The sequence below is a fragment of the Nerophis lumbriciformis genome, linkage group LG01 (assembly GCF_033978685.3).
Source record: "Nerophis lumbriciformis linkage group LG01, RoL_Nlum_v2.1, whole genome shotgun sequence".
Taxonomy (NCBI): domain Eukaryota; kingdom Metazoa; phylum Chordata; class Actinopteri; order Syngnathiformes; family Syngnathidae; genus Nerophis; species Nerophis lumbriciformis.
Genome location: NC_084548.2, coordinates 72,173,899 through 72,201,812, shown reverse-complemented (window position 1 = coordinate 72,201,812; position 27,914 = coordinate 72,173,899). Strand labels below are relative to the sequence as shown.

The 27,914-nt window shown below is 34.5% G+C and overlaps 1 long non-coding RNA gene across 1 annotated transcript in view; it reads left to right on the top strand.

Annotated features, from left to right (window-relative positions):
• The first annotated feature begins 293 nt into the window (after window positions 1–293).
• Window positions 294–27,914, top strand: part of LOC133572610 (uncharacterized) — a 42,361-nt gene continuing 14,740 nt past the window's right edge. The window contains exons 1-2 of the long non-coding RNA XR_009810553.1: window positions 294–360; window positions 26,623–26,696. This is a non-coding gene — a long non-coding RNA (uncharacterized lncRNA). The remainder of the gene's footprint in view (window positions 361–26,622; window positions 26,697–27,914) is intronic.

Below are 27,914 nucleotides of genomic sequence, written 5' to 3'. Positions count from 1 at the left end.
AGTGTAAGTCATTTATTTGTGTTAACACAAAAAAGACACCAGGAGTGCAACTTTAAGGATTACACAATTTGAGATGTACATTATGAATTCAACCGACACCAGAAAACAACGTTTAAGGCATTTTGACCGATTAGAAATGTCAAAATGTTTCCTAAATATGTAAGTGGGTGAGTAGGTAATGCAAAGTTCCCACGGTCAGCATGTTCGTGAACGCATCAGCTGTAGGTCGGCTGGTGGGCAGCGCTAATTAGTCGAAAGGTGAGCAAGTCTTTTGTTTCATGCACTTTTTTTTGAGCTGTCAAGGTGCTTTTCCGATGTTGAATCGTGGAGATTGTATAGCTACAAGAGGATGAAATCAAGGTAACTCATATTTATATTTTCATTGTCATCTTGTGCTAGAATGACCTGCGTCTCAACGGGCCTAGGAACCAGCAAATTGAAGAAACTTAAAATGTAGTATTTCTATATTTCTTGAGTGGAAAATTGTTTCATTTTTATATGCTTTAAATTGTGTATATATATATATATTTCAAGTTATGGTTCGTAAAATGCAATTTGGGGGTAATTTAACGTGTTTCGGTTCCTGATCAAACGGTAGAGAGATTTAAAAAATCCAAGTGTACGTAAATGTCTCACGTGCCATTGCTCTCGTCTTTAATTGGTCAGCAACGGGCGCGAAAACTGTAAACCGGAAGAAGATCGAAGAAACACAACATTGATCAAAAACCGTCGTCTTCTGATAGTTTTGATATTCAAACGGACAGTCTAGTACAGGTACAGTACAAGTTCACTTTTAAAGACTGGGTAACTTGTTTTCTCCTTGTTTTGTAGTTACGTGAACATGTTGCCTTGTATGTTTAAGTATGGCGGAAATAGATGGTAACTCCTTTATTCTGCCTGACCACGAGAGGGCAGCATCCTAACATGATTGGTAACCAGGCTCCATCCATTTTTTTTTACCGCTTGTCCCAGGCTCTGTCGTCTAAAAAAGTTAAACTGGGTGTAGTTTCCTAATGAAGCCTTATCTTGACGCTCCTCTACTTTCTCCTGCTCCGCTTGCTGCGGCAACAACAAACAAAACTCCAGACGCTCCTCTTCGTTTTGTATCGTTTACTTGTGAACTTAATCATTCAAAACGTCAAACAATAACGATGTGTGTGGGGGGGGGAAATGAATGGCTAAATAAAGCGAGTTTCTTACAGTACTGTAAGGTCAAAAAACCATAGACATCTTATAAGTAGACTCAGCATTGGCTGCTGTGACGCGAGAAATTGGGCCGCCATCTTGAAGTGGTGATGAGGAGCCGGCGAGCAGCCTAAACTGACAGTTGACACAGGCCCGGCCCTAACCAATCTGGCGCCCTAGGCAAGATTTTAGGTGGCGCCCCCCCACATCAGCAGTGAAATGTATATACTCACAAGAACCCGAATAGCTTTGTCTTTGACCTTTTTTTTTTTACTTACAACTATACCTAATATATAAAGGGGTGGAAAAGTGACAAACATTAGCTAACCAGAAGGCAATAACAATGTAAACAAAAAACACCTGCTTAAAAGATCTAATACAAATGTCCCTGAGGAATGTAAGGTGGGAGTACTGTAATTACCTAACGTTACATTATTATTTTCCATAACAATTTAGCCCCCTCCACAATATTAACCCGACGTTATAACAGAACTAGCTATTTATTGATTAGCAATTGCCGAATCATGTAACACTAGCTTAATGCTAAAAAGCCAGGTTACTATCACTGCATTCTGTAACAGACAAATAATTTAATGTAGGCTAACGTTACCTACCTGCTATCTCTGTCTTTTCTCGTTTGTCCTCTTCTTTTCTCTTTTTTCTTCCCTGGGCACCTGACAGTTTTGGCCGTTTTGACATCTTGTGTTGATTTTTTGATGTGGTGACGTCCAAAAAGAGTCATGATACGGGAAGGGAGGGGGCGCACCGTGCGGGGGGAGGAGGGGGGCGTAATGTTGTAACAAATAATATTTCTATTAAATAGGCTTTACTTTGCATTTTAATTAACGTGGGATTATTTTTTGTATTTAGAAATAATAGTAACAACTTTTTTCTCCAACATTTGTGGCACTGGCATGGCGCCCCCTGATGGACGGCGCCCTTAGCATTTGCCTATACGGCCTATGCCACGGGCCGGCCCTGAGTTGACAGGTAAAAAAAACAAAAATGCCGGGCTGGTGTTCAGCGTTTTCCTGCTCAAATGAGCGGACTGTTGAAAATAGGAATCGGGGGATTACTTTTCACAAGTAAGATTTAACATTAACATACTATTGGTTGTATTTTGTGAAAAGAATATTACCACAGAGTTGAGAAGGAGCAAAGATCTTCAATAGTGCTGAAATCATAGCCGCTAGCAAACAAGAGTATGACCATAATATAATTGCTTGTCAATTAAATTAATTACATTTTAAAATGTCATACTTGAATACCATACAGTTGAAATAAATGATGAAGATACAGATTGTAAAACAGAATTAGGTTTTATTCTGAATCCAGTGAAACAGATTGGTGGTTTTAGCTGATATAAAGACTTTCAGGTGTTTATATATGTTTATAACTGTCATATTGAGTTTGACACTGTCATAATGAGTAAAACCTATTTTTTGTAGTTGCAAACCTTACAAAAACAACAGATTCTTGTAAAACTCACATAGATTCAATATTACAGGCATTTTTAGACATTTAACATGTTTGGTTTAGAAGTTGTGTTTGAATACATTTTTATTGCTTTTTTCGCATTATCTCAGGATTCTAAGAACATTACTGTCATATTGATTAAAAAAACAACTTTGTCTTTCCAAACCTTACAAAATATATTTTTCCCAGTAAAACTCACAAATATACATTTCTCCAGGCATTATTAGTCATTTTGCTTGTGTGGTTTAGGAGTTATGTTTAAATAACTATCATATTGAGTTTGACAGTATACTGTCATAGTGAGTAAAACCCATGTTTTGTATTTGCAAACCTTACAAAAACAACTGATTCTAGTTAAAATCACATGGATTCAATATTACAGGCAATTTTACACATTTTACATGTTTGATTTAAGTAATTATGATGGAATACATTTTTATTGCTTTTTTCTCATTATCTCAGGATTCTAAGAACATTACAGTCAAATTGGGTAAAAAAAACTACTAATTGTGTTTGCAAGATTTAAAAAAGCATATGTTTCGAGTAAAACTCACAAAGATGCATTATTTCAGACATTTTTAGCTATTTTTCATGTATAGTTTAGAAGTTGTTTTTTTTTAAACGGTCATATTTACTGTGGCATTTATACTGTCATTATGTGTGAAACCTATATTTTGTAGTTGCAAACCTTACAAAAACAACGGAATGTTGTAAAACTCACATAGATTCAATATTACAGGAATTTTTAGACATTTAGCATGTTTGGTTTAGAAGTTGTGTTTGAATACATTTTTATTGCTTTTTTCGCATTATCTCAGGATTCTAAGAACATTACTGTCATATTGATTAAAAAAACAACATTTTGTCTTTCCAAACCTTACAAAATATATTTTTTCCAGTAAAACTCACAAATATACATTTCTCCAGGCATTATTAGTCATTTTGCTTGTGTGGTTTAGGAGTTATGTTTAAATAACTGTCATATTGAGTTTGACAGTATACTGTCATAGTGAGTAAAACCCATGTTTTGTATTTGCAAACCTTACAAAAACAACTGATTCTAGTTAAAATCACATGGATTCAATATTACAGGCAAGTTTACACATTTTACATGTTTGATTTAAGTAATTATGATGGAATACATTTTTATTGCTTTTTTCTCATTATCTCAGGATTCTAAGAACATTACAGTCAAATTGGGTAAAAAAAACTACTAATTGTGTTTGCAAGATTTAAAAAAGCATATGTTTCGAGTAAAACTCACAAAGATGCATTATTTCAGGCATTTTTAGCTATTTTTCATGTATAGTTTAGAAGTTGTTTGTTTTTTTAAACTGTCATATTTACTGTGGCATTTATACTGTCATTATGTGTGAAACCTATATTTTGTAGTTGCAAACCTTACAAAAACAACGGAATGTTGTAAAACTCACAGAGATTCAATATTACAGGAATTTTTAGACATTTAGCATGTTTGGTTTAGAAGTTGTGTTTGAATACATTTTTGTTGCTTTTTTCGCATTATCTCAGGATTCTACGAACATTACTGTCATATTGAGTAAAAAAACAACATTTTGTCTTTCCAAACCTTACAAAATATATTTTTTTCCAGTAAAACTCACAAATATACATTTCTCCAGGCATTATTAGTCATTTTGCTTGTGTGGTTTAGGAGTTATGTTTAAATAACTGTCATATTGAGTATGATAGTATACTGTCATAGTAAGTAAAACCCATGTTTTGTATTTGCAGACGCTTTCATCCAAAGCGACATACATAAAAAATACATATAAAACAATCACTGTAAACATGATCATTTAAGGGAAGAATGTAATAGAAAATATCAATACAAAGTGTCAAGACAGAATAAACTCTCTGCTGCTACAGCAACAGATAAGATATATAGATATCTAATGTATTCATACATTGTTTATGTAGGATATACACTTGTATATATAACCTAATGATATTGTTTCTTCAATTTAAAAAAAAGCTGACCGTTTTTTCCCCCCCTTCTCTGGGATTATATTCCCAGTTTTGATCTGGGACGTCTGGTCACTTATAGCATATAAGAATATTCTATTACTGTTAAGCAAACTATGAATAATAAAACACGCCAAAACATGTGTCCTTTTATCATAGCTGCACGTATGACAAAAAAAGCGTGTGAAAATCAGTGGTATTCAGTGAGGTAAAATGAATTTAAATGCGTTGCTCCTGCCAAATGAATTGCACTGAGTGGAGCGGATCACCACTCCAAGATGGCGGCCCCGCGTCTCGTCAGCGCCAGTAGGCAGTAGCGCTCGATGCTGCGTCTACTTATAAGATGTCTATGATATTACTACACAAATTCTTCCGCCATATATGCAATTACTTACATAATCTTCACTGTATTAAAGCAGTATAAAATAATGTCATCAAATTATTCAGACAAATGTAATAATTACAAATAAAGTGTACCTTATAATTATTCTAAGCATGCAATATATACATGTTCGTATAATTTAAATAAAGTAAATAGTCCCCTTTTGGCTGAATAAACATAAAGCACCTTCCATAAAATATAAATAAACTTAAATAGCATTTAGGCTCCTACACTGGGAACTAAATGACTTCAGACAGATGATCTTTGAAACTTTAAAACTGTACAAGATAAGTGCTCCTGTATAAGATCCTTTTTGCAGTAGATAGAAAACAGAACACTTTATTGTTGTCAAATATGAGAGCATGACAAAAATACAGGTGACTTAAACAAGTTGAAAAACTTATTCGGGTTTTACCATTTAGTGGTCAATTGTACGGAATATGTACTTCACTGTGCAACCTACTAATAAAAGTCTCAATCAATCAATCAATCAATGGCTAGGTGCAGTGTGTAGTGTTCTATATATTTTCAATGGAACATATAACATTTTGGTGTTGTTTACTTGAGTCATATTGCAGTCTACACGTATCTCTTATGTGTGACTGCCATTTACTGCTCACACTTATCATTTCACCGTGTACCAAATAAAATAGCTTCAAAGTCAAGCACAACCAAAATGATTCCGTACATTAGCCGCACCGGCTTATAAGGCGCACTGTCCAGTTTTGAGAAAATGAATGGATTTTAAGTGCGCCTTATAGTTCGAAAAATACGGTATACTTGCATTATTAGGATAGGATAGACCAGTGATTTTCAACCTTTTTTGAGCCAAGGCACATTGTGTTGACAAAATCCGGAGGCACACCACCAGCAGAAATCATTAAACAACAAAACTCAGTTGACAGAAAAAAGTCGTTGTCGCAATTGTTGTATATGACTTTAAAGCATAACCAAGCATGCATCACTATAGCTCTTGTCTCAACGTAGGTGGACTGTCACCACCTGTCACATCACCCCCTGACTTATTTGGAGTTTTTTGCTGTTTTCCTGTGTGTAGTGTTTTAGTTCTTGCCTTGCGCTCCAATTTTGGTGGCTTTTTCTCTTTTTTTGGTATTTTCCTGTAGCAGTTTCATGTCTTCCTTTGAGCGATATTTCCCGCATCTACTTTGTTTTAGCAATCAAGAATATTTCAGTTGTTTTCATCCTTCTTTGTGCGGACATTGTTGATTGTCATGTTTGGATGTACATTGCGGACGCCATCTTTGCTCCACAGTAAGTCTTTGCTGTCGTCCAGCATTCTGTTTTTGTTTACTTTGTAGTCAGTTCAGTTTTAGTCTCGTTCTGCATAGCCTTCCCCAAGCTTCAATGCCCTTTCTTAGGGGCATTCACCTTTTGTTTATTTTTGGTTTAAGCATGAGAAACCTTTTTACCTGCACACTGCCTCCCGCTGTTTCCGACATCTACAAAGAAATTAGCTACCTGCTGCCACCTACTGATATGGAAGAGTATTACACGGTTACTCTGCCGCGCTCTAGACAGCACCGACACTCAACAACAACACATCATTTGCAGACTATAATTACTGGTTTGCAAAAAATATTTTTTTACCCCAAATAGGTGACATTAGATAATCTCCCACGGCACACCAGACTGTATCTCACGGCACAGTGGTTGAAAATCACTGGGATAGACTATGTATCCCACATTGGGGAAATTGTGTGGTTGCAGTGCGGATAGTAAAAATCCACAAAAAATAAGGTGAAAACAAGAGGGTAACATCAAAGACCACGAAGGACATCAAATATATTAAAAAAGCACAGAGTTGATGCAAACAGCTGCCACTTCAGCGGCACATTGCAAAAACTGAAATCTAAGTAAGATGAAATATCTCAAATAAGGGTGATATTTGCTTATTTTCTGCCTGATAATATAATTCTTCTCACTAAGCAGATTTTATGTTAGATTGTTTTACTTGTTTTAAGTGTTTTGGTCCTAAATGATCTCAGTAAGATATTACAGCTTGTTGCTAAGATTTGATGACCTATATTGAGTAAAACATGCTTGAAACTAGAATATCAACTGTTGCAAAGCTGTGTCATCAACACTCAAATTGATTGATTGAAACTTTTATTAGTAGTTTGCACAGTACAGTACATATTCCGTACAATTGACCACCAAATGGTAACACCCCAATACGTTTTTCAACTTGCTTAAGTCGGGGGTCCACGAAAATCAATTCATGGTAGTAGTATAAAAAACTACTTTTTTAAAGTAATTTCTTATTTCAGGCATGAAAAAAAAAAGAAAAGATTTTGACATAATTGTCTCATAATTAAAACAGATGACAGCCAAATGGACTTTGCTGTTTTATTTTCAATGAAACAAGAGAAAATAGGTACTCATATAGTATGTAGTACAGTAAACTGACAGTTAATATTTAAACATTTGACATTTCAAACAATTTTGAACAGAAATAGTTCATGCACATTCAGATAAATTCCTCAAAATGACAATTAAAACAATTTTGGCCGGGGGCCGGGCTGTATATATGCGCACTAATTGACTGAAAGAGCACGCACTTGGCGCGATGATGTCATGTTATCCATGGAAAAATGCATTTTTAGACAATATGAGTTGCCTGAGCGGCTAGGAGACCCCGAGAGTAACAAGCGCTTGCCCCTGTTGCCTTTCCATTACGAACAATAAACTAGTTTTTAGTATAAGTTTGCTGGTTTCAAGCATACTTGCCAACCTTGAGACCTCCGATTTCGGGAGGTAGGGGGCGTGGTCGGGGGTGTGGGGTGGGGGCGTGGTTAAGAGGGGAGGAGTATATTGACAGCTAGAATTCACCAAGTATTTCATACATATGGTGTGTATATATATATATATATATATATATATATATATATATATACACACACAGGGGCGTCGCTAGGGATTTTGGGCCCCATGAAAATAATCTTTACAGGGCCCCCAACACAGTGTCATTATTTTTTCTGTATTATAATTTCATCATCATTAGGGGTCTCTCTGGGCCTCCCTCCATCATGGGCCCCTAGAATCCGTCTCCTTTACCCCCCCTTTTCGGCGCCCCTGTATATGTATGTATGTATGTATGTATGTATGTATGTATGTATGTATGTGTGTGTGTGTATATATATATATATATATATATAATATATCCTGAAAATATGCAAACAAAACTGTGTTTAGATAATTGATACTTCAAACTTGCATAAATAAATCTTAAGGAATATAAGATAACTTAACTCAAAATGTAATGAATAAAATGCTAAAGTTGTTGATAAACAAGTAATTATTTTAATAATTAAATATGGTCAATTTAAATGAATTATTATGATCATTTAAAATTATTTCAAATATGTTTATTTTAATGTATAATTCTATGGCTGGATGTAATGAGTCAGAAAAAATAAAAATAAAAATACAATTAATTTTGATATTTTTAGCAAAATATAGTAAATATTTATTTAGTTTTTTTTTTAGTTAATAAATATATTTATATTTAGGTAAGATAAACATAATAATACAATTTATCTCTAGTTTGGATGATTTAGTTCTTGTCACCCTGTTGTCCTCCCGTCATGAAAAAAGGCTGTCCTCACTCAGGTCCGCATGGAGCTGGAGGGGGCGTGGCCTCCAGCTCCGGCTGAAAATCGGGAGTTTTTCCGGGAGAATATTTGTCCTGGGCGGTTTTCGGGAGAGGCGCTAAATTTCGGGAGTCTCCCGGAAAATTCGGGAGGGTTGGCAAGTATGGTTTCAAGAAATGTAATGCCGAGCACATATCATTATGTCAAGATAATGGCACTAGCATTTACTTCATTTAAGAATATTTTTCAACATATTGAGCAAAAAGGTCTTTTTTTTTTTTTTTCTACCAAGAAAAGTGCACTTGTTATTAGTGATAATATACTTATTTTAAGCTATTTTTGGGTTCATTGGGGTTAGCTAATTTTACTTGTTTTGGAAAGTCTTGACAACATACTTGCCAACCTTGAGACCTTCAATTTCGGGGGGTGGGGGACGGGGAGGGGACGTGGTTGGGGGAGGGGCGTGGTTAAGAGGGGAGGAGTATATTTACAGCTAGGATTCACCAAGTCAAGTATTTTATATATATATATATATATATATGTGTGTATGTATGTATATATATATATATGTATGTGTATATATATATATATAAGAAATACTAAGTCAAGTATTTCATATATATATATATATATATATATATATATATATATATATATATATATATAAAAGAAATACTTGAATTTCAGTGTTCATTTATTTACACATATACACACACATAACACTCATCTACTCATTGTTGAGTTAAGGGTTGAATTGTCCATCCTTGTTCTATTTGTCACTATTTTTCTAACCATGCTGAACGCCCTCTCTGATGATGCATTGCTGTGTGGCACGCAAAAAGGGCTTTCATCAAATGCACTAGATGGCAGTATTGTCCTGTTTAAGAGTGTCACAACGTTGCTGTTTAGGCAGACGAACTGCTTTACAGTAGACAAAAACGTGACTGCTATTGTTGTGTGTTGTTACCGCGCTGGGAGGACGTTAATGAAACTGCCTAACAATAAACCCACATAAGAAACCAAGAACTCGCCCTCCATCATTCTACAGTTATAACGTCATTGGGCAGGTACTGTTTATATTGTGTGCCTGAATTTCGGGAGATTTTCGGGAGAAAATTTGTCCCGGGAGGTTTTCGGGAGAGGCGCTGAATTTCGGGAGTCTCCCGGAAAATCCGGGAGGGTTGGCAAGTATGCTTGACAAGCCAAATTTTCTCGTTCTATTGGCAGATAATTTTGCTTAGTTCACTTCAAATAAAATACCCCTCTTTTTTGTATTTTCTTGTTTTTGAACACTGACTTTTTGCAGTGCACAATTTCTGCCCACTAGCTCTTGGCCAATGTACAGTCCGCGCGTTTTAACGAGAATCCACCCAAGGAGACCGAAATGTCCGATACATGCTCATTCAGCCAGGGCTCCGTGAAGCTCGTTCATCCTGATGCTCAGCGCTAGCTCCGAGGCCCCTGTCTAGTCCTCCACATCGCTTCTGGTCCCTACATGCGGACTCCGTTGCGGTAGAGAGTCTCTCGTGCAAACATGGCCATGGCCAAAAGGCTCCCTAGGGGCAGATCTAAAAGTTCACCAAAAAAAGCACAGCAGAAGTCATGAAAGTGCCGCCCCTTGTTGAACAGTCCCGAAGGGGCCCGAACCTAAGGGCAAAAAACACAGGAAACAAGAGGGAAACAGCTTACTTACTTAGTCCTCTTGCACTTCAGGGCGCGTAGAGCCGACCATAGCAACCAGGTCTCTCCATCTGGGTCTGTTGTGGGCAAGGTGTTGAGCTTGTGCCATAGTCACATTGCAGGCCTTAAGGTCCTGGGCTAATACATCCAGCCAGCGAGTCCTGGGGGCGCCTCTAGGGCGTCTCCAGCCAGCTCGCTGCGGGTTGAAGTCCAGGATTTTGCGCGTGGGGTGTTCCCCCGGCAGGCGGATGACATGGCCATACCAGCGCACTCGCCGCATTGCTGCGAGGCGAGAGGCTGGGAGCTGTTGGGTTAGCTCTCTTAGGGTCTTGTTGGTGACATGCTGGCTCCACGTGATGCCTTCTATCCTCCTGAGGGCTCTGGAATCAAAGCCATCTAGCCTGGCCGCCAAGATGTTATTCAGCGGCCATGTTTCCGAGCCGTACAGAAGGACAAGGATGACAGAGGAATTGTAGACCCTCAACTTGGTGTCCCGAGATATGTGCCGGTGTCGCCACAACGGTCTCCACAAGGACTGCATGACGGAGGCTGCAAGGGCGCGACGGCGGTCCACCTCTCGTTTGAGGTCGCCGGTGTTGGTGACTGTCGAGCCGAGGTATCTGAAGGTAGAGACAAAGTGGACAGGGGTATCCTCAAATAAGAAGGGTGGTGGGCCTGGTCCATCGCCGGGGGAAACAGCAAGAACACAAAATTAGGGCACACATGAGCTCAGACTTCATCGTCCTTGGTTTGCTCCTCTTCTGGAGGGTCTACGCAGGAACAAGGAGCAGGGAGAGGTGGTCAGATGTGCTCAGGTGGGGGAGAGGAACAGGTTAGTAGACTCAGATTAGAGTAAACCCAGTCCAAGGTATTCTCACCTCGACTCAGGCACTGTACGTACAGTATTGCACTAATCTGGGGGAGCACAGTCTTCAAGCAGGCTTTGGTAAAGTCCCCAACCACGACAAAGTCTCCTTCTGGTTGGGCCTGCATCTGTTTGTCGATGGCATCACGCAGTAGGGAGAGGGCGAAGCTAATGTTAGCCAAGGGTGGTGTGTAAACAGCTGTTAGAGTACCAGTAGTGACCTCTGGGTAGGTAGAAGGATCTGCATACTAATGAGATGGTCTGTAGACCGGGACCGCAGTGCGTGTAAACGATTTTACAGTTTGTGCTCCAGTCATCCAGTGTAGATGCACAGCCCCTCCCCGTCGGCTCTTACCGGATTCTTTGATACGATCAAAGTGGTGGAGGCTGCAGTGGGTGTAGCTGAACAGCCATGCGGGTGTAGCCACGATTCTGTGATAACTGTTAAGCTGCCCGAAGGTTGTTGTATTTAAAGCAACTGCAAAAACAATAGTCAAAGATCCTCTTTGTGACAGGAACACACTGCTTTGTTTTTAGGGACCTACTTGAAAACCGCTAGTCAAAGATTGTCCGTAACACAGAACCACTGTGCTAGTTTTTTAGGACCTACAGCCAAAATGCGTGTCAAAGATCTTACATGTGACAGGAGCGATGTGCTGTTTTTAGAAGTCTGCCGCAAAAACTTTGCTGATAAGTCTCGTTTTGAACTGAACTGGTCTGAAGTCATTTATTGGCATGGTGTCTTTAGTACTGGAGTATGTAGTATCATGCCTAATAGTACTGGTATATGTAGTACTGGAGTATGTAGTATCATGCCTAATAGTACTGGTATATGTAGTACTGGAGTATGTAGTATCATGCCTAATAGTACTGGTATATGTAGTACTGGAGTATGTAGTATCATGCCTAATAGTACTGGTATATGTAGCACTGGAGTATGTAGTATCATGCCTAATAGTACTGGTATATGTAGCACTGGAGTATGTAGTATCATGCCTAATAGTACTGGTATATGTAGTACTGGAGTATGTAGTATCATGCCTAATAAAACTTGTATATGTAGTACTGGAGTATGTAGTATCATGCCTAATAGTACTGCTGTATGTAGTAATATGCCTTATAGCTGTGTGTGTGTGCACGTGGTTTAATGACTTGTAATACTGGTGTGTGTAGTTTAATCACTGGTAGTAGTAGTGTGTGTGTAGTATTATGACTGGTAATACTGGTGTGAGTAGTATTATGATTGGTAGTACTGGTGTGTGTGTAGTATTATGACTGGTAGTAGTGGCGTGTGTGTAGTATAATGACTGGTAGTACTGGTGTGTGTAATATTATGACTTATAGTAGTGGTGTGTATGTAGTATGACTGGTAGTACTGGTGTGTGTGTGTGTGTAGTATTATGACTTATGGTATTGGTGTGTGTAGTATTATGACTTATAGTACTGGTGTGTGCAGTATTATGACTTACAGTAGTGGTGTGTGTGTGTGTGTAGTATAATGAGTGGTAGTACATGTGTATGTAGTATTATGACTTATAGTAGTGGTGTGTGCAGTATAATGACTGGTAGTACTGGTGTGTGTAGTATTATGATTGGTAGTACTGGTGTGTGTAGTATTATGACTTGTAGTAGTGGCGTGCGTGTAGTATAATGACTGGTAGTACTGGTGTGTGTAATATTATGACTTATAGTAGTGGTGTGTATGTAGTATGACTGGTAGTACTGGTGTGTGTGTGTGTGTGTAGTATTATGACTTATAGTATTGGTGTTGTGTGTAGTATAATGACTGGTAGTACTGGTGTGTGCAGTATTATGACTTACAGTAGTGGTGTGTGTGGGTGTAGTATTATGACTTATAGTATTGGTGTGTGTGTAGTATAATGACTGGTAGTACTGGTGTGTGTAGTATTATGACTTATAGTAGTGGTGTGTATGTAGTATGACTGGCAGTACTGGTGTGTATGTAGTATTATGAAGTATAGTATTGGTGTGTGTGTAGTATAATGACTGGTAGTACTGGTGTGTGTAGTATTAAGACTTATAGTACTGGTGTGTGCAGTATTATGACTTACAGTAGTGGTGTGTGTGTGTAGTATAATGACTGGTAGTACATGTGTGTGTAGTATTATGACTTATAGTAATGGTGTGTGCAGTATAATGACTGGTAGTACTGGTGTGTGTAGTATTATGATTGGTAGTACTGGTGTGTGTAGTATTATGACTTGTAGTAGTGGCGTGCGTGTAGTATAATGACTGGTAGTACTGGTGTGTGTAATATTATGACTTATAGTAGTGGTGTGTATGTAGTATGACTGGTAGTACTGGTGTGTGTGTGTGTGTGTAGTATTATGACTTATAGTATTGGTGTTGTGTGTAGTATAATGACTGGTAGTACTGGTGTGTGCAGTATTATGACTTACAGTAGTGGTGTGTGTGGGTGTAGTATTATGACTTATAGTATTGGTGTGTGTGTAGTATAATGACTGGTAGTACATGTGTGTGTAGTATTATGACTTATAGTAATGGTGTGTGCAGTATAATGACTGGTAGTACTGGTGTGTGTAATATTATGATTGGTAGTACTGGTGTGTGTAGTATTATGACTTGTAGTAGTGGCGTGTGTGTAGTATAATGACTGGTAGTACTGGTGTGTGTAATATTATGACTTATAGTAGTGGTGTGTATGTAGTATGACTGGTAGTACTGGTGTGTGTGTAGTATTATGACTTAAAGTATTGGTGTGTGTGTAGTATAATGACTGGTAGTACTGGTGTGTGCAGTATTATGACTTACAGTAGTGGTGTGTGTGTGTAGTATAATGACTGGTAGTACATGTGTGTGTAGTATTATGACTTATAGTAGTGGTGTGTGTAGTATGACTGGTAGTACATGTGTGTGTGTGTGTAGTATTATGATTGGTAGTACTGGTGTGTGTGTGTGTGTAGTATTATGATTGGTAGTACTGGTGTGTGTAGTATTATGACTTATAGTACTGGTGTGTGTGTAGTATAATGACTGGTTGTACTGGTGTGTGTAGTATTATGACTTACAGTAGTGGTGTGTGTGTAGTATAATGACTGGTAGTACTTGTGTGTGTGTAGTATTATGACTTATAGTAGTGGTGTGTGTGTAGTATAATGACTGGTAGTACTGGTGTGTGCAGTATTATGACTTATAGTACCGGTGTGTGTGCAGTATTATGATTGGTAGTACATGTGTGTGTAGTATTATGACTTACAGTAGTAGTGGTGTGTGTGTGTGTGTGTGTGTGTGTGTGTGTGTGTGTGTGTGTGTGTGTAGTATAATGACTGGTAGTACTGGTGTGTGCAGTATTATGACTTATAGTAGTGGTATGTGCGGTATTATGATTGGTAGTACGTGTGCGTGTGCGCGTGTGTGCGTGTGTGCGTGTGTGCGTGTGTGCGTGTGTGTGTGTGTGTGTGTGTGTGTGTGTGTGTGTGTGTGGTATTATGATTTATAGTAGTGGTGTGTGTAGTATAATGACTGGTAGTACTGGTGTGTGCAGTATTATGACTTATAGTAGTGGTATGTGCGGTATTATGATTGGTAGTACGTGTGCGTGTGTGCGTGTGTGCGTGTGTGCGTGTGTGTGTGTGTGTGTGTGGTATTATGATTTATAGTAGTGGTGTGTGTAGTATAATGACTGGTAGTACTGGTGTGTGTAGTATTATGACTTTAGTAGTAGTGGTGTGTGTGTGTGTGTGGCGTAATGACTGGTAGTACTTGTGTGTATCATGAAGTGTATTGAATATGTACGTAGTAAAAGTGCTACTTTGAGGTAAACGGGCTGTCCTAACGAGGTGTTGACGTCATGACGAGTACTGAGCGCTCATGTTGAACAATCACTTTTGTTGTTGTCACCCAGCAGGACAACTTCTGTTCTGTGTGAGGACAACAATGTCCAATGTCTCCTTTTCAGACCCTCCCACTCACACATTCCTCCCTCTTGGGCTACACACACACACACACACACACACACACACACACACACACACACACACACACACACACACACACACACACACACACAGTGAGATTCTAAAGTGAAATGTATGTAAATTGTGGTTTTCAATGGAAAACTTTGTTTGAAAAGTGAACTTGTCAAACGTCACATGACACAAAGATCTTTAACAAAGTACTAACTGTAAGTCTTTTGTGTACTTGTACTTCTTCAAAGTATATTTTTCATTGGGACTACACAGCTTTTGTTAGGGTTGGGAATTTGGGGTTAAGGTTGGAGTTAAAGTTGGGGGTTTGGGATTGGAGTAAGGTTGTTTTGATTTGGTTTCGGGGTTGAGTTTGGAGTTAGGGTTACAGTTGGGTTTGGGGTAAAGGCTGTCGTTAGAGTTGAAGTTTTGGTTATGTTTGGGGGTAGGTTGTACTTTGAGTCAGGGGTTAGACCGTTAAGGTTTGTAAGTCTGGGTTTGTTAGGGTTGGAGTTGTTCATTGTTAGGGTTAGTGGGCGTTACGGTTGGGGATTGAAGTTAGGGATTGGTTTGGAGTTGGCGTTAAGGTTACAGTTGGGGTAGGGGCTAGGATTTGGGGTTAAGGTGAGTTATGGTTGGGTTTGACAAGATTAGGCTTTGGTTTAGTGTTGTGGTTAGGGTTGGAGTTGAAGTTAGGGTTACAGTTGGGTTTGGGGTTATGGTTGGGGTTGAAGTTAAAGTTTGGTCTGGACGGTTATGGGTTAGAATTGGGCCTTTGGGTTTGTTTAGGGTTGGAGTTAGGGTTAAGGGTGAGATTGGAGTTTTGTTTGTCAGGGTGTGAGTTAGCATTGGGGTTGCAGTTGAAATTAGGGTTTGGTTTGGGGTTGGAGCTAGGGTTATATTTGGGTTTAGGGTAAAGGCGGTAGTTAGATTTGAAGTTTTGGTTATGTTTGGGCGTAGGTTGCACTTTGAGTTAATTTGGTTTGGGGTTGAACCGGAGATTGAAGTTAGGGTTTGGTTTGGAGTTGCCGATAAGGTTACAGTTGGGGTAGGGGCAAGGGTTTGAGGTTAAGGTGAGTTATGGTTAGGGTTGATGTTAAGGTTAGGTTTTGGTTTAGTGTTGTGGTTAGGGTTGGAGTTGAAGTTTGGGTTACAGTTGGGTTTGGGGTTATGGTTGGGGTTGAAGTTAAAGTTTGGTCTGGACGGTTATGGGTTAGAATTAGGCCTTTGAGTTTGTTTAGGGTTGGAGTTAGGGTTAAGGGTGAGGTTGGAGTTTTGTTTGTCAGGGTGTGAGTTAGCATTGGGGTTGCAGTTGAAATTAGGGTTTGGTTTGGGGTTGGAGCTAGGGTTATATTTGGGTTTAGGGTAAAGGCGGTAGTTAGATTTGAAGTTTTGGTTATGTTTGGGCGTAGGTTGCACTTTGAGTTAGTTTGGTTTGGGGTTGAACCGGAGATTGAAGTTAGGGTTTGGTTTGGAGTTGGCGATAAGGTTTCAGTTGGGGTAGGGGCTAGGGTTTGAGGTTAAGGTGAGTCATGGTTAGGGTTGATGTTAAGGTTAGGTTTTGGTTTAGTGTTGTGGTTAGGGTTGGAGTTGAAGTTAGGGTTACAGTTGGGTTTGGGGTTATGGTTGGGGTTGAAGTTAAAGTTTGGTCTGGACGGTTATGGGCAATTGGGCCTTTGGGTTTGTTTAGGGTTGGAGTTAGGGTTAAGGGTGAGATTAAAGTTTTGTTTGTCAGGGTGTGAGTTAGCATTGGGGTTGCAGTTGAAATTAGGGTTTGGTTTGGGGTTGAAGCTAGGGTTATATTTGGGTTTAGGGTAAAGGCGGTAGTTAGATTTGAAGTTTTGGTTATGTTTGGGTGTAGGTTGCACTTTGAGTTAGTTTGGTTTGGGGTTGAACCGAAGATTGAAGCTAGGGTTTGGTTTGGAGTTGGCGATAAGGTTTCAGTTGGGGTAGAGGCTAGAGTTTGAGGTTAAGGTGAGTCATGGTTAGGGTTGATGTTAAGGTTAGGTTTTGGTTTAGTGTTGTGGTTGGAGTTGAAGTTAGGGTTACAGTTGGGTTTGGGGTTATGGTTGGGGTTGAAGTTAAAGTTTGGTCTGGACGGTTATGGGTTAGAATTGGGCCTTTGGGTTTGTTTAGGGTTGGAGTTAGGGTTAAGGGTGAGATTGGAGTTTTGTTTGTCAGGGTGTGAGTTAGCATTGGGGTTGCAGTTGAAATTAGGGTTTGGTTTGGGGTTGAAGATAGGGTTATATTTGGGTTTAGGGTAAAGGTGGTAGTTAGATTTGAAGTTTTGGTTATGTTTGGGTGTAGGTTGCACTTTGAGTTAGTTTGGTTTGGGGTTGAACCGAAGATTGAAGCTAGGGTTTGGTTTGGAGTTGGCGATAAGATTTCAGTTGGGGTAGAGGCTAGGGTTTGAGGTTAAGGTGAGTCATGGTTAGGTTTGATGTTAAGGTTAGGTTTTGGTTTAGTGTTGGAGTTGAAGTTAGGGTTACAGTTGGGTTTGGGGTTATGGTTGGGTTTGAAGTTATAGTTTGGTCTGGGTTTGGACGGTTATGGGTTAGAATTGGTCCTTTGGGTTTGTTTAGGGTTGGAGTTAGTGTTAAGGGTGAGTTTGGAGTTTTGTTTATTGTTAGGGTTTGAGTTAGCATTGGGGTTGAAGTTAGGGTTTGGTTTGTGTTGGAGTAAGAGTTACAGTTGGATTTGGGGTTACAATTCGAGTTAAAGTTGGTTTTAGTTATGGTCGGGTTTACATTTAGAGTTGGGGTTTGTTTCGGGTTGAAGTTAGGGTTTTGGATGGTGTTATGATTTTGGTTGTAGTTGGAACTTGGAGGATTCATGTATTGCTTCTCTCCTGGAAATATGTTTTCTTTAGAATTCCAATGGTATGTTTTTAAGGCTCTGACTTGTTGAGTCTAACCTGCAAGAAGTTTTAAGATGACTTGAACTCCAACTCTTTGTTTTTTTTATATTGATTGATTTTTGGAACTCTGACGTTTGTGGGTGTTTGACTTTGGAGTTTCCAGTGAGCGCAAACAATCAGAAGCACATGTGACTTGGGATCAGATCAAACATTTCGCTCTTGATTTTGCGTTTCCTCGAGGTTTTCCCGTCGCCGCTTTGGCTTACGAGAAATCGTGGAATGTTTTTCCCAAAAGCAGGAAGCTGCAGCAGGAAGTGTTCCAAAGTCTTGAGAAACACTTCCAGGAAGCTTCAGTGTGTCCTCGCAGACCTCTGATGGTTTTGTTTGGACTCTGAAGTCATGCCGGGACGGTCGCCACGGCTGACTCACACATGCTGGCTCTGCGCTTTTTTTTTGTTTTTTTGTTTAGTTTTTTTTTCCACATGCGCTCAAAGTTTCCTGGATCGTGCTAAGCGAGCTGGAAGATTCCGCATCCACGCGGGTGAAAACAAAATCCCCCAAGCCACACTTTGCCCCTTCAGCGCGAGGAGAAAGTTGTGGAAAAGGGAATGTCAAAGACAACTGTAAAAAGTACTTTCGCTTTAGCGAGCGTCTCGTCCTCGCTCAACAGCGAAAGGAAAACAGAACGACATCAATGGTTCTTCTCAAAGCTTTCAAAGTATTTTTGAGGACATCCTATACCTTTTCAATAAAACTAACCATCAAATTAGGATTTTTGTTTGCTTTGTTTTTTTTTTAAATACATTCTTTTCTTGATAAACAATTTTCAAAAATAGTTTGAAAAAAAAGCAATTTTTCTCATAAATCTTTATTTTTATTTTTTTTAGTTTTCTTGTTGTAATTATTTAAAAACAAAACTATTCTCAAAAGATTTTGACTTTTTTTTCCTTGAAAAATATATTTTTTTGTTTTAATACAATTTTATAACTAATGGAATTATAGCTTTTTAAGGTATGACCCCAAAATTACAACTATTGTCTATTAGAAGTATTACTAATAATGTAATTAAATGTTAAAAATTATTCTAAATAATTTTAATTATTACTCTTTTTCAGTTTGACAGTTTCCCCACCATTTTTTTTTCTTAAGGTCATTAATTATTTGTCTTTTTTTAGCACAATTTTAAACCTCATTGGATTGTGACTTTTTTTTTTTTTCCAGAATTTTTTGGCAAATATACCTTTTTTCTAAAATGTTAAAAGAAAATGTGTTAAATTTTATAAAGATTATTAATATTGATTTTTTTTAATTCCAATTTTATATTTCAGAAGATTGACTCTTTTATTATTCAAATTTTTTTAGGAATATTTAGAAATATTGCTTTTTGTTTCTTGGAAAAACTTTTTTTTTGTGCTCAGGATTAACTTTTTTTTTTTCCTTGAAAAATATATTTTTTATTTTAATAACTAATGGAATTATAGCTTTTTAAGGTATGACCCCAAAATTACAACTATTGTCTATTAGAATTATTACTAATAATGTAATTAAATATTAAAAATAATTCTAAATAATTTTAATTATTACTCTTTTTCAGTTTGACAGTTTTCCCACCATTTTTTTTTCTTAAGGTCATAAATTATTTGTCTTTTTTTAGCACAATTTTAAACCTCATTGGATTGTGACTTTTTTTTTCCCAGAATTTTTTGGCAAATTTACCTTTTTTCTAAAATGTTAAAAGAAAATGTGTTAAATTTTATAAAGATTATTAGTATTGATTTTTTTTAATTCCAATTTTATATCTTGGAAGATTGACTTTTATTATTCAATTTTTTTTTAGGAATATTGCTTTTTTTTTCTTGGAAAAACTTTTTTTTTGTGCTCAGGATTAACTTTTTTTTTTCCTTGAAAAATATATTTTTTATTTTAATAACTAATGGAATTATAGCTTTTTAAGGTATGACCCCAAAATTACAACTATTGTCTATTAGAAGTATTACTAATAATGTAATTAAATGTTAAAAATCATTCTAAATAATTTTAATTACGGTATTACTCTTTTTCAGTTTGACAGTTTTCCCACCATTTTTCTTAAGGTCATTAATTATTTGTCTTTTTTAGCACAATTTTAAACCTCATTGGATTGTGACTTTTTTTTTTTTTTTCAGAATTTTTTGGCAAATATACCTTTTTTCTAAAATGTTAAAAGAAAATGTGTTAAATTTTATAAAGATTATTAATATTGATTTTTTTTAATTCCAATTTTATATTTCAGAAGATTGACTCTTTTATTATTCAATTTTTTTTAGGAATATTTAGAAATATTGCTTTTTGTTTCTTGGAAAAACTTTTTTTTTGTGCTCAGGATTAACTTTTTTTTTTTCCTTGAAAAATATATTTTTTATTTTAATAACTAATGGAATTATAGCTTTTTAAGGTATGACCCCAAAATTACAACTATTGTCTATTAGAATTATTACTAATAATGTAATTAAATATTAAAAATAATTCTAAATAATTTTAATTATTACTCTTTTTCAGTTTGACAGTTTTCCCACCATTTTTTTTTCTTAAGGTCATAAATTATTTGTCTTTTTTTAGCACAATTTTAAACCTCATTGGATTGTGACTTTTTTTTTCCCAGAATTTTTTGGCAAATTTACCTTTTTTCTAAAATGTTAAAAGAAAATGTGTTAAATTTTATAAAGATTATTAGTATTGATTTTTTTTAATTCCAATTTTATATCTTGGAAGATTGACTTTTATTATTCAATTTTTTTTTAGGAATATTGCTTTTTTTTTCTTGGAAAAACTTTTTTTTTGTGCTCAGGATTAACTTTTTTTTTTCCTTGAAAAATATATTTTTTATTTTAATAACTAATGGAATTATAGCTTTTTAAGGTATGACCCCAAAATTACAACTATTGTCTATTAGAAGTATTACTAATAATGTAATTAAATGTTAAAAATCATTCTAAATAATTTTAATTACGGTATTACTCTTTTTCAGTTTGACAGTTTTCCCACCATTTTTCTTAAGGTCATTAATTATTTGTCTTTTTTAGCACAATTTTAAACCTCATTGGATTGTGACTTTTTTTTTTTTTTTCAGAATTTTTTGGCAAATATACCTTTTTTCTAAAATGTTAAAAGAAAATGTGTTAAATTTTATAAAGATTATTAATATTGATTTTTTTTAATTCCAATTTTATATTTCAGAAGATTGACTCTTTTATTATTCAATTTTTTTTTAGGAATATTTAGAAATATTGCTTTTTGTTTCTTGGAAAAACTTTTTTTTTGTGCTCAGGATTAACTTTTTTTTTTCCTTGAAAAATATATTTTTTATTTTAATAACTAATGGAATTATAGCTTTTTAAGGTATGACCCCAAAATTACAACTATTGTCTATTAGAAGTATTACTAGTAATGTAATTAAATATTAAAAATAATTCTAAATTATTTTAATTATTACTCTTTTTCAGTTTGACAGTTTCCCCACCATTTTTTTTTCTTAAGGTCATTAATTATTTGTCTTTTTTTTAGCACCATTTTAAACCTCATTGGATTGTGACATCTTTTTTTTTTCCAGAATTTTTTGGCAAATATACCTTTTTTCTAAAATGTTAAAAGAAAATGTGTTAAATTTTATAAAGATTATTAATATTGATTTTTTTTTATTCCAATTTTATATTTCAGAAGATTGACTCTTTTATTATTAAATTTTTTTTAGGAATATTTAGAAATATTGCTTTTTGTTTCTTGGAAAAACTTTTTTTTTGTGCTCAGGATTAACTTTTTTTTTCCCTTGAAAAATATATTTTTTATTTTAATAACTAATGCAATTATAGCTTTTTAAGGTATGACCCCAAAATTACAACTATTGTCTATTAGAAGTATTACTAATAATGTAATTAAATATTAAAAATAATTCTAAATAATTTTAATTATTACTCTTTTTCAGTTTGACAGTTTCCCCACCATTTTTTTTTCTTAAGGTCATAAATTATTTGTCTTTTTTTAGCACAATTTTAAACCTCGTTGGATTGTGACTTTTTTTTTTTCAGAATTTTTTGGCAAATATACCTTTTTTCTAAAATGTTAAAAGAAAATGTGTTAAATTTTATAAAGATTATTAATATTGATTTTTTTTTATTCCAATTTTATATTTCAGAAGATTGACTCTTTTATTATTCAATTTTTTTTAGGAATATTTAGAAATATTGCTTTTTGTTTCTTGGAAAAACTTTTTTTTTGTGCTCAGGATTAACTTTTTTTTTTTTCCTTGAAAAATATATTTTTTATTTTAATAACTAATGCAATTATAGCTTTTTAAGGTATGACCCCAAAATTACAACTATTGTCTATTAGAAGTATTACTAATAATGTAATTAAATATTAAAAATAATTCTAAATCATTTTAATTATTACTCTTTTTCAGTTTGACAGTTTCCCCACTATTTTTTTTTTTTAAGGTCATTAATTATTTGTCTTTTTTTAGCACAATTTTAAACCTCATTGGATTGTGACTTTTTTTTTTTTCCAGAATTTTTGGGCAAATTTACCTTTTTTTTTAAATGTTAAAAGAAAATGTGTTAAATTTTATAAAGATTATTAATATTGATTTTTTTTAATTCCAATTTTATATTTCAGAAGATTGACTCTTTTATTATTCAATTTTTTTTAGGAATATTTAGAAATATTGCTTTTTGTTTCTTGGAAAAACTTTTTTTTTGTGCTCAGGATTAACTTTTTTTTTTCCTTAAAAAATATATTTTTTATTTTAATAACTAATGGAATTATAGCTTTTTAAGGTATGACCCCAAAATTACAACTATTGTCTATTAGAAGTATTACTAATAATGTAATTAAATGTTAAAAATAATTCTAAATTTTAATTATTACTCTTTTTCAGTTTGACAGTTTCCCCAATATTTTTTTTTTTTAAGGTCATTAATTATTTGTCTTTTTTTTAGCACAATTTTAAACCTCATTGGATTGTGACTTTTTTTTTTTTCCAGAATTTTTTGGCAAATTTACCTTTTTTTTTAAATGTTAAAAGAAAATGTGTTAAATTTTATAAAGATTATTAATATTGATTTTTTTTAATTCCAATTTTATATTTCAGAAGATTGACTCTTTTATTATTACATTTTTTTAGGAATATTTCGAAATATTGCTTTTTGTTTCTTGGAAAAACTTTTTTTTTGTGCTCAGGATTAACTTTTTTTTTTTTTTGAAAAATATATTTTTTATTCTAATAACTAATGGAATTATAGCTTTTTAAGGTATGACCCCAAAATTACAACTATTGTCTATTAGAAGTATTACTAATAATGTAATTAAATATTGAAAATAATTCTAAATAATGTTAATTATTACTCTTTTTCAGTTTGACAGTTTTCCCACCATTTTTCTTAAGGTCATTAATTATTTGTCTTTTTTAGCACAATTTTAAACCTCATTGGATTGTGACTTTTTTTTTTTTTTTCAGAATTTTTTGGCAAATATACCTTTTTTCTAAAATGTTAAAAGAAAATGTGTTAAATTTTATAAAGATTATTAATATTGATTTTTTTAATTCCAATTGTATATCTCAGAAGATTGACTCTTTTATTATTTAAATTTTTTTTAGGAATATTTAGGAATATTGCTTTTTATTTTCTTGGAAAAACTTTTTTTTTGTGCTCAGGATTAACTTTTTTTTTTGGAATAAGTATACATTTTTAAAATTTGACTTCATTTTTATTTAAATTTTCTTTAGGATTATTGTTTAATTTTTTTTTTATGTTTTAAGATTAGGATTTTTCTCTTGATAAAAAGTGAAACTTTAGCCTCACGAGAATAAAAATATATTTAAAAAATATATACATGGCGTATAAAATAGAATTGTATTGTCGCATAATTACACATTTCACCTTGTTTTATAAGATGAGTTTTCTTGACAAAAAAAATCCAATTATAATCTTACGGTCCTAAAATCCTGTATCGGCACCTTTATCCAGATCCTCACTAAAATGTCCAATCTTTCTTTTTGATGCTTGCACTCAAGTTTATTGTGCATTTGACTGAAAAGTCATGTGTATGAATGAATTTATGGAACATAAATATTGTTACTTCCTGCTCAATGTTCAACTTTTCCTGGAAAAAAACATAAAAGTGCTGATGCGATATTTTTAGATGAAGCCCATAAACTTCCTGCCATTGTCTTGGAGGACTTTCTGTTTTTGGTGGGTGTGCGTGCGTGTGTGTGAGAGAGTGTGTGTGTGTGTGTGTGTGTGTGTGTGTGTGCTCGCTGGCGGCTGTCACAGCTTTTATGTAACGCAGATGTTGTTTTGGGGGGTGACATCACTGGACACAATATTAGGTACGGTCTGAAAAGGTCCCACACAAAACTAGCATCAATAATTCTGCTATTTAATCACCAAGGATGTCACCGCTGCATTCCCCCCGTGACCCCCAAAGGGACAAGCGGTAGAAAATGGATGGATGGATGTCAACGCTAACATCTGCCTGCGAACATCTGCTTGCGAACATCACACAAGTGTGTGTGTTTTCTCCATCTGGCTAACAGTCAACTGTCTAAAGGTTTCTTCCTTCCCATGTGATGTTTGCTCTTTTTATGGCGCCTCGGTTCCCTTGTCGCCATGACAACATGTATGCAAATGATTTCTTTATCTTTATGGTGGATGTCCTGTGTGCAGAGTAACGTCCTGCTTCCGATGAAAGAACATTAACTGAAATTTTCAACGGCATTCTCCTTCCCCAGAGAAAGCTTTTCTTTTGCATTTCTGTTTGAGATTATGATTGTTTTTGTTTGAATTTTTTCAAACATTATTAAAAAAATAAATAAATAAATTAAATTATAACTTACACTCAAAAATAATGTTTCTAAAAATATATATTTTTTAATTTTCTTTTTGTTTTGAGTAATTTCCCCCAAAAGATTATTTTGAAGAAATAATAATTAAAAAAAAAAAAGAAAAGTTTTTTGAATATACTGTAATTAAAAACATTTATGGAGCATTTATTTTCCAAAAAATATTACAAATATTTTTTTTTATATTCTTGAATAGGCTATTGTATTTCAAAATATATATTTTGTATTTTTGGGAGAAAATGTTCGTGGAAAAAACTGTTTTAAAATATGAAAAATGGTCTTTGAATATACTGTAATTAAAAACATTTATGGAGCATTTATTTTAAAAAAATATTATTACAAACATTTTTTTTTTTTATTCTTCAATAGGCTATTTAAAAATATATTTTCTATTTTTCGGAGGAAAATATTCTTGATAAAAACTGTTTTACAATGTTTTTTTAAAGCGATTTGATGTTTTTCAAAAGCCATTTTCCCCAAAACCATTACTGAATAAATATTTTTTTTTTTTAAATTTTTTTTTTTTTTAAAGGACTTTAAAAAAAAAAAAAGTTTTAAAAAAATATTTTCTTGAATTTTTTTAATTTTGCAAATTGTTCTGAAATAAATACATTTTCTAAAACTGTTCCTGGAAAAACATTTTTTAATGTTTTATATTTTTTTTCTTTAAGTAATTTTCACAAAATGTTTCAAGAAACTATTTTCCAAAAGCAAATATTTAAAATACAATTTAAAAAAAAAAATCTTATTGAAAAGTAATTTTCAAAAAGTGTTCTTAAAAATACTTTAAAATGTTCTTGAAAATTATAGTTGTATATATATATTTTTAAAATTGTTTTAGTAAAATATTTTTAAGAAACAATTTTGACCAAAGCAATTATATAAAATAAATCATTAAATATTCTAAATATGTTCTTTGAAAAAAAAAATATTGGCAAGGTTATTTTTGAAAAAAATGTTCCAGAAGAAATATATTTTCTTTGAAAAACAATTTTTTAAAACGACTTCCCTAAAATAATTATTTAAAATAAATCATTTAAAAATGCTTTAAAAACGTTATTGAAAAGTAATTTTAATTTTTTTTCCTTAAAAATAGTTTAAAATTGTAGTTTTTAAAAGATTTTTTTTTTATTGGAAAACTATTTTAAAGATTTTTTTAAATAAGATTTTATTTTAAATAATTAAAAAACATTTGGTTACAAATACATTTTTAAAATAATTGAATAGGCTATTGTATTAAAACAATCTTCTTAGATTTGTAAAAATGTTTTTGAGAAGCATATTTAAAAATAATTGAAAATAAATCATTAAATCATGTTCAAAATATGTTCTTTGAGAGAACCATTTTACCAAACGATTATTCAAAATGTATGTATATTTTAAATGTTCAAAAAAATACTTAAATATTCTTGAACATTTTTATTCAAAAAAATGGTTTAGAAGAAAATAAATTTCCAAAAATGTTCTTGGGAAAAGCTATTTCAAGGAGGATTTTAGTATTTAGTAAAGTATTTTATTAAATACATTAGAAGCATTTTTGCTAAGCAATCCCTCAACCCCTAAAAAGAACTAATTTAAAAAATGTGCATGGAAAATAATTTGTAAAATGATATTGAAAAATTAACCCCCAAAAATCTGGAAAATTACTTCTTCAAAAAATGATTAAAAAAACCGGATGTTTTCATGATTGTTGGATTTGAGCGTCTTCACCACAAGTCAAACATCACAAAGTCTTTATTCTTCTTCTTCTGTCCTGCAGGCAAAGAAAAATTTTTAGCTTCAAAGAAGGAATTGGAGCCGACGTGCAAAGTCGTGGAGCCGCTGCACTAAAAGGTAAAACACACACGTTTTGTCTTGGCAAACATCTGCCAGCAGGGTGCCATTCAAACATTCTCCCAAGTGTTGTGGCCTGGACGACCCCCTCCCCCGCTCCTAAATGACCCATTGAGACCTAACGACGAGCAGTAATTGACCAATCATTGCCCTCGTTAGCATGCTCTCCAATAATGGCACGTTATGGACGCAATGAGCGCCAATTTAAGTCTCTTTGAGACACAAAAGGGATTAAAGGTGATGAACGTGACCCCGGGGGGGGTCAGCCCCCCAAGCGCCGCAGTCCAGCATTTGTGGGAATTTGTGACGTTTGAGAGAGAAAGTGTTGTCTTCCTCTGCACTTTCCTCTGAGTGAGCTTTATGGTCCAAAGTCCAAACCCAAAGTCCCCCAAACAAGACACGTCCGACTCAAAACTTTGTCGGCGTGACATGCGTCGTTACGTCACATGCGGGGTCCGAGGGAAAGACTTGGTGGGAAAAAGGTGAACTTTGGTTGCAAGTTGTGCACAATGCGTGCCTGTGGACCACTGCAATGTACCCCGGCGGGCAAAGAGCTAAAGAACAAGGCCGCCTTCACTCGTGCTCCCTGACTCTGGTCTTAAGTCTGTGGACTTGATGCCGAACGCTTTATCTTTCATGAACAAGTATGGAAGTGTTTGGGCGGCTTTCAGGACGTAGTATTACCAAATATTTCAAAGTACAACTCGCCTGCTGGAGACACACTTAAAATCCTTTCATTTTCTCAAAACTCGACAGTGCGCCTTATAACTTAATGTACGGAATAATTTTGGTTGTGCTTACCGACCTCGAAGCAATTTTATTTGGTACATGGTGAAATAAGTGTGACCAGTAGATGGCAGTCACAAATAAGAGATACGTGTAAATACGTCTATTATATGTGTATAATGCTGTATTTATATTATTCACATGTGAATAATGCTGTATAATAGACTGTATTTATATTATTCACAAGTGAATAATGCTGTATAATAGACTATTTATATTATTCACACGCTAATAATGCTGTATAATAGACTGTACTTACCAGTATATTATTCACATGTGAATAATGCTGTATAATAGACTGTATTTATATTATTCACATGTGAATAATGCTGTATAATATACTGTATTTATATTATTCACATGTGAATAATGCTGTATAATAGACTGTATTTATATTATTCACAAGTGAATAATGCTGTATAATAGACTGTA